Raw genomic sequence first — 8217 nt, 5'->3', positions numbered from 1 at the left:
ACACGACACGACATGAGCCTGAGCATGGCACGACACGACAAGCCCGAATGTACGACACGAAAGCACGAACAAACTAGCCCGAAAGCACGACACGATAAAAAAGCCCGATATTTTGACATTAATAATCATAATAAATTTTTATTTGTCAATTATTAATAAATTAAAATGATAATAGAAGTCTTATTTTTCTCAATGTTTATATTTTTATAATTATATTAATTTATTTTAAGATTTGTGAGTTAAATTTTTTAGCATTTATTAGTAGGTATTAAAATTCTAATAATTATCTTTGATATAATTTTGTGTAAAATATTGTTAAAAAGTATATAAAAATATCTAAAATTATAATTTAAACAAAGAAATGTATTTTGTTTGGTGGTAAGTCCATTGATGATTAAAGAGGAGATGGAGGGTTCAATTCACCATCTTCATATTTTTTGGCAATAATAAAGTGGGCCGGCCCGGCCCGGCACAAATTGAATACGGGGCCGGCCCGGGCCCGGACTCGAATTTATTGGAGGCACGAAAATGTGGGCCGGGCCGGCCCACATTTACCGCTCTAGATTTGAGTATATAACAAAGCACATAGTTATTGGTTAAACAAAAACATATGAGAAGATAGAATGATCAAGTACACCAAAGAGTGAATGATCATGAAATTATCTAACATATTTTAAGTAAAATTCATAAAATACAACATTAATTTTTAAATACACATGAATGCAATTTTTTTATACGCAACATAAAGTGAACATGAAATTTAGTTACTATAACAAAAAAATATATAAAGAACGAAAGTCCTAGAATCCAATGATGAATCAACGCATTTCAATAGTTTATTATTCTCAACAATTCTTTCATACAACACTGGAATTTTGAGACTCCCTGAATCCAATGAATCTCAGAATGAATTTAGATAGTCAAAATAACAAATGAAAAATAGAGTATAGAAGTCCATGCTAAAAATACCGTAACTCAAACTTCTTTATTGAATTACTAAATGTGTCTTAATGAACAAAGATCAAAATAAAGCTATAAAGTCAAAATAGCTGCATATGGTTACGCTATTTTTTTTTTCAAAATTCATAGAGACATTTTGTCAAGCACAATGCATAGAAAGAAACAAAAGCCATATATATTATCATAGAATTATGATGACCAAAATGAAGCTTCAAACTCAAAATTAGACATTACTCACCAAGTATGAAAGCTTTGACTAGTGCAATCCAAACACCAAAACCCAGCCAACACCCTAAAAAAAATCCTCCCCAAAAAAATACAGTAATAAACATTAGTTGAGAACAAGAACAAGAAAACAAAAAACTAAAACCAATGTAAATAGAGTTGGAAAACAAGAACTCACATATATAAAGAGTCGAAAATCAGAAATCAACCATAAAATGAGTTACAAAAAATAAAAGACCCAATGAACTCATTTGTGTTTTGTTGCCTTGGGAACTTCCTTCCCTTTGTCATGTCATCTTCCAAAAATAATAAATAAATACATAACATTTAGAGTCAATCCAAAGATACCGAGAGAAGATTTAAAGCTAATAGATCAAAGATTCAAACTTTTTTTAAAAAACTTGATTGGAGAGTAATAATAGCACAATAACTTATTGTTGATGGCTGAGCTATCTCTGTTTGCGCTTGGAGCTACCTCTCCCTGGAACCGCTGGAGTTGCCTCCGCCTGTGCCTAGAGCTGCCATCGCAGATGAGTGAGTGAATGTAGAGAAGAGAGAGTAAAGGCAGCGACAAGACCAAGACCAATACCAAGACCACCGGCGCCTATGTCTTTGGAGATGGAGAGAAGAGAAATAATGAGAGAGAATGAGTAGAGGGAGGCAGAATGGGAGATTAGGTTTCACTATCAATATATGATGTATAAGTTTTAGGGTTATGATGTATGTCTTTGGGCTGAGCCGAGTTGGGTTAATAGGGTTTGGAATTCTTTGGGTCGCGACCGACCCACTATATTTCGACCTGTAGCAAAAATGGGCCAATCATTTTTGGCCTGCTCAATTTCGGGTTGTTCGGCCCATTATGCAAGTTAGGTTGGCCGGTTTGGTCGGCCCAGTGATATTAATGCCAGCCCTATTTAGGGGTTTAAATCTAAGTCTTAAGTTTTAGATTCATTTTTGTTTTTTTTAATCGTTTAATAAAGTTTTAATTATTTAAAATATGATTTTTATTATTTTTAATTTAATAATGATTTATTTTATATAATTTAACTCATTAATTAAAAACACATGAGAGTATTTTGGTCATATAGAAAAATATTTTGATCAAAATCATGTCTAGAGTATTATTTTGTTCTACTCTACAAAACATAGTGTTCGCCTTGTCATTTAACAAAACAATAGGGTTAATCGAATATTCAAGTAAAACACAGAACCAAACTAGTATTTTTCCATATTAAAAAGATAGTAAACAAGTGATTCCATGCTAAATCAGACCGATCTAATTTGTAAAGTGTGGATAATGGCATTTGTAAGAATTGAATTTGATTAGTTTTAAATCCCCACTTTTACAATTGTACACCTTATATATATATTTACATATAATACAAATAAAAATTAAACTAATAAATGTTGATTTTTTTTAGCTCAGACAAATTTAATTAGAAATTATCAATAACAATAACCGATTCAATATCAATAATTTTGTAGAATGAATAAGATTGGTCTAAGAAGCTACAAAAAAAAGCAGGTAGTACCGAGGACACAATACCGAGAACATGTCCTCGGGAGAAGTTCGCGGGCTGGGAAAATATTAAGTTCTTATATTGAGAACATGTTCTCGGTATAGGGTCTTAACATATACCTAGCGAACAGACCACTTCTTCATCCCCTTTCTCTCATTCTTGACAGACTCTCTCTCACTCTCCTCTGCAACCTTTCTCTCTCACTAAACTCCAGCTCCCTCTCTCACTAAAATCTCACTTCCAAGTGCTAAATCTCTCACCAAACTCAGTTTTCTTCTCTATTTATGAAGGTAATATCTATTTCGTTAAGTTATATATATATATATATATTTCTATATAACTTTCTAACCTATGTTTTTGTTTATGGGATTTTTTATTTGAAGGTTTTTTAGGTGCGATTTTCTCCTTTCAGTGGACGATTTCAAGTTTATAGGCTATTTCAAGATTCAAGGGTAAGTTGTTTCTAATTTTTTAGATTTGTAGGATTTTTTTTTCCAATTTTATTTGTTTTTATGTATATATATTTATGTAAACTTTGTTTTCTTTTCTGCATACAAATTAGGATTTTGTTTTTTGTATATATATATATATAAGAATTCTTTTATAGGGGCTTCACTTTTTAAGCCCTACCAGTGGGGCTCTTCAGTATTCTCGACTCGTGAACAGTTTTCGACGCGATTTTTTTATGACCGTATATATTGTAGTTGTTTAGAGCATCCTGCAAATTTTCAAATTTTTTTGAATAGTTTACAGTATAAAAAACTATGTTCAAACATGTTGTTTTCCACACGTATAAAAAAAATTAGTTACGTGTGCAACATGTTTGAACCTAGTTTTCGGTACTGTAAACTATTCAGAATTTTTTAAAAATCGCGCTGAAAACTGTTCAAAGGTCGAGAACATTGAAAGTCCCACCTGTAGGGCTTAAAGTGAAGCCCCTATAGGAGAATTGTCCTATATATATATGTTTATGTAATTTTTTTTACTATATAGAGATTATAATTTTGTTTTTTTTTAATATTTGTATTTTTTACATATATAAATAAATGTTAGTTTTAATAATATATGTTATTACATTGGATGTTATTTTTATTTTTTAGTTATTAAATATAAAATAAATATTAGGGAATGAATGCTTTTATAATTAGATTTTTAAAATATTTTATTAGTGAAAATGGGATTAGGGATTAGAAAATTAGAAATTTGTTAAATGGTTACCAAATTAGATGATTAATTAGTATTTTTTGGGTATTAAAATGGATTCTTTGTTGTTTTGGTAAAAAATATATACAAAATTAAATTTAGTAGATTATAGAACTTATAACTTGTATTTTAGATTACCTTTAAGTTAATTATTTTTAGTTACTCTTATACTTTAATAGTATATTTTTGTTAGATTTAATATGCTTTAATAGTATATTTTTGGTGTGTAATTTGATATTTAGTTATAAAAATGTGTTTGCAATGCTCTGTTGTTGGTTATGGGTCTTTTCTGCGTGTTGTTTACATATTTTTTATTTTTAGGATAGATGAAAATATAGTTGTTATGCTGCCGATTTATTTGTATAGGTTTAGGATATCTACTAAAATGTTTAATAAAATAATTTTTCAATAAAACAAACATTTAATTGATTTCATTAGTGAGTTAACAATAAATTTAATAATTTTGTTAATTAAGATGAAAATAAAATTTATAAATATTAGTGAACATTTTCATGTCAAAAATTAAAATTAAAACTAATTAAAATTTATTGTATAATTAATTTAAAATAATAAAATAGTTTAATTTAGAAGAAAAAAAGTAAGCCTAAACTAATAAAATAATTTTTATTCTAATCTAAATAATTGTTAAAATTACTAAATTTAATATTTAACTCACATATGATAAGAATAATTATTAATAAATAAAAATAATTAAATATAAAAAAATGAAGATAATTACTAAACACATTAAATATAGACTTAAACATATTACAATTAGACATCATAAAAACATTATAATTCATTGAAAAGATCATAAGATATTGTAAGACAATAATTCTCTCTATATGTTTCATTACCAAAGATAGGATAGTGTGTTATTATATCACATAGTGTGATAAATTTTTATTTATTTATTTATATTTTCACTAAAAGCCTTAGACTTGTTCGGAGAAGGTGAGTCATTAATGACTCTTAAATTTGCCTCTTTCTGAATTATCCAATTCGGAGAGTTTGAGATTACTGCATACTTATAGTGTGATCTGTTACTTATTTATTGTTTCATTTGTAGAGATTTCGGTATGCATGCATCTCTTTTGTTCTTGTAAGTGGGCAGACTTAATTTTAGTTTGCGCACTTATGAGAACTATGTGGAGGTGCTGCCAAAATATTTACAAATATGTAACAATATTATGAGTGTGGGTGACAGAAATAGCCAAAAAAAATATGGGCATGTTAATTTTTTTTAAACATTTTTCAAATTTTTAATTGTTTATTTACAATACATAATCACATTATATATTGTATCATATGATCAATTGCGTGCATATTGTGATACACAGCAGACACAGTCAACTGGTACTGAGAGTTCTACACCAGTTTCGAGCGCATTTGAAGAAGACTACTTGTCTTTAGTACAAACTGTCTTCAGAAAACGACGTGGCCACCAAAAAGTATATGGTTGTATCCTTAATAAGGGACCAAACTTCATTTACTATTGATCCTCCACAAACTGGAGATGAAGAGATGAGAGAGCATCTTCGACAATTAAATGAGCACATCTGGACTCATTGTATCACCTCAAGATCTCAATGTGCCCCACTATCACCTGATGATCCCAATGTTGGAGCACCAAGTCAGTAGGACTTATGTATGAGTTTTATTTTTATAGACTATTATATTTTCATCTTTAGGACAACTCTTTATTTGATTGAGCAAACATATTTTTATGTTTAATATAAGTGTTTTAATTTTAATCTATTGTTTTAGATTTAATTCAAATTAAATCAATAAATAAATATATATTGCACAAATAAAAAATTCTCGGTTCAACCTATATCGAGGACATTACCCCATCAGACGACAAAATTGGACATGCTCCATTGACGATATTGTCCCCTTTATACCGAGAACAATTTTCCTTGGTATAAGCTATACCGAGAACATATTTTATGTTTTCGGTAGAAGTTACCTCTATCGACGAGGATGTACTGAGAATATGTTCTCTGTAAAATCTGAGAACATCCAGACTTCTACCGGCGACGTTTGTTCTCTGCATAGCACCTGTTTTTTGTAGTGAGATTTTACTAAAGTTTTTTTTTTCTTTTCTTGGGTTGAATAGCAGTACATGTAATTAATACTTATTGTCTGCCATGAATATTCCTCAGGTTTTTTTTTCTTTATTTGCTTTTATTCTCTTGGAAATAACTCCCATACTATACCTGGTGAATTATTATTTCTAGATTACTTTTTGGTATCTTATGATCTTTTGTGATATCATTAGACTGAAAACTTAGCTGTCTCCATGTTAAGTTAGTATTTTGTCAGTCTATATCTTGAGCAAGTAAAATAGCCAGAATCTCTTTAATTTAAAATGGAGAAAATCGTTTTCAGGGTAACACTTTTTAATATTGAATTGGTGCTTTTGCAGTAGATCACACATATATAAATATGTATATGAGTATTAAAACATTAAGTTGACAAGCTGATTTTGATTAATCTGTAAAATTGTAGCTATCATATAGTATACTATGTTATAATATGTACAAGATTATTATCATTGTGATCTCCGGAAATATATAAAAATGGGCTTTAGTCAATAATCATTATGATTTTTATACATTAAATACAAGTTCTTCTTATCAACAAACTAGATAGAACTTGTTTTTCCACGTACTCTTAATTGTGTTGTGTTGTGTTTTGCTCACATAACAAAAGTGAAAAAGCAACTCTTCTTTTGTTTTCTTTATATAAATCAATGTATAGATATATATAGGTTGTATAATAAAGTGTTCAAAGTAATAATATAAAAATTGGCAATGCCCTTTTTACCGCTTGTTTGGACTGCAAAAGAAACTAATGTTGATGATGCGTTGGCATGCAGCAAAAAAATAATATAGTTATTTTTTCCGATCTAGGAAAAACAGATCAATCACCTTGATTTATTATCTATAGGTATATACTAGATACAAGCAACGTGCAATATGCAAATATGCTTGGTTTTATTTATAGAATTTATTAATTATTTTTATTAAATTTATATTAATGTCATATAAATTTCAAATAAATATAATATTTTAATTAAATAATTTATTTATTTTTGTTTAAGTTTATGTTTGTTCTTGTTTTTGAATTTGGGAGTGACAATTATATATTATATTTTTAATGTAATATTAAATATTATACATGTATTTTAAATTTAAGTTTCTTGCTAGTTTTTAAAAAAAAAAAGATTTTGTTACTAATTGACAGTAGATTATATTATATATTTAATATGATATTATTCAAAGTGAGTTTAAGTTTAATTAAATTTTATTTAAGTTTTTAAAATAGTTTTATTATTTTTAAATAATTATTATTGTAAAATATCTAAAAAATATCCTATTTTAATTTGTTTAATTATTTATCATTTTTAAATGATTATCATTGTAAAATATCTAAAAAAAATTCACATTTTAATTTGTTTAATTATTTATTTTTATTTTTTAAATTATCATTGTAAAATATCTCAAAAATATCTTATTTTTTAATTATTTATTTTATTTTGTTTAAGTTTAAGTATTTACAAACTAGCGTTAGATATAAAAATATTCTATTAAATATAAGAATATTCCGTTAAAGTTAACATTAAAAAAATAAAAATCCGTTAAAACAAAGAATTTCCGTTATCTACACACTTATTATATAGAATATATATATATATATGAGATGAGAAATGAGAATGACCTATATTGTAACATGGGAGGTCATTATATTAATTAATGGTCTTTTAAAATATACATGCTAACGTCACCGGTTGTTAATTATGCAACCTTAGCTCTATTATATATGTATGATTATAGTAAGATTATATTATTATCATCGTTGTTTGAGAAGTGGTTGATCTTAATTATTAGCTTGCTTCTTTTAGAAATGTACATATTTCTTCTATACAATAAGTGTGTAGATAACAGAAATTTTTAGTTTTATAACAGTTTTTTATTTTTTTAATGTTAACTTTAACAGAATATTTTTATATTGAACAAAATATTCTTATATTTAACGTTAGTTTGTAAACAGTTAAACTTAAATAAAATAAAATAAATAATTAAAAAAAATTAAAATATGATATTTTTGAGATATTTTACTGTGATAATTATTTAAAAATAATAAATAATTAAACAAATTAAATTACAATATTTTTGAAATATTTTACAATGATAATTATTTTAAATAATAAATAATTAAACAAACTAAAATATAATATTTTTGAGATATTTTACAATGATAATTATTAAACATATAATATCATATGTAAAATTTAATTAAACTT

The sequence above is a fragment of the Humulus lupulus genome, chromosome 2, assembly GCF_963169125.1.
Source record: "Humulus lupulus chromosome 2, drHumLupu1.1, whole genome shotgun sequence".
Classification (NCBI taxonomy): domain Eukaryota; kingdom Viridiplantae; phylum Streptophyta; class Magnoliopsida; order Rosales; family Cannabaceae; genus Humulus; species Humulus lupulus.
The sequence above is the reverse complement of the archived record's forward strand: the minus strand, read 5'-3'. Positions refer to the sequence as shown.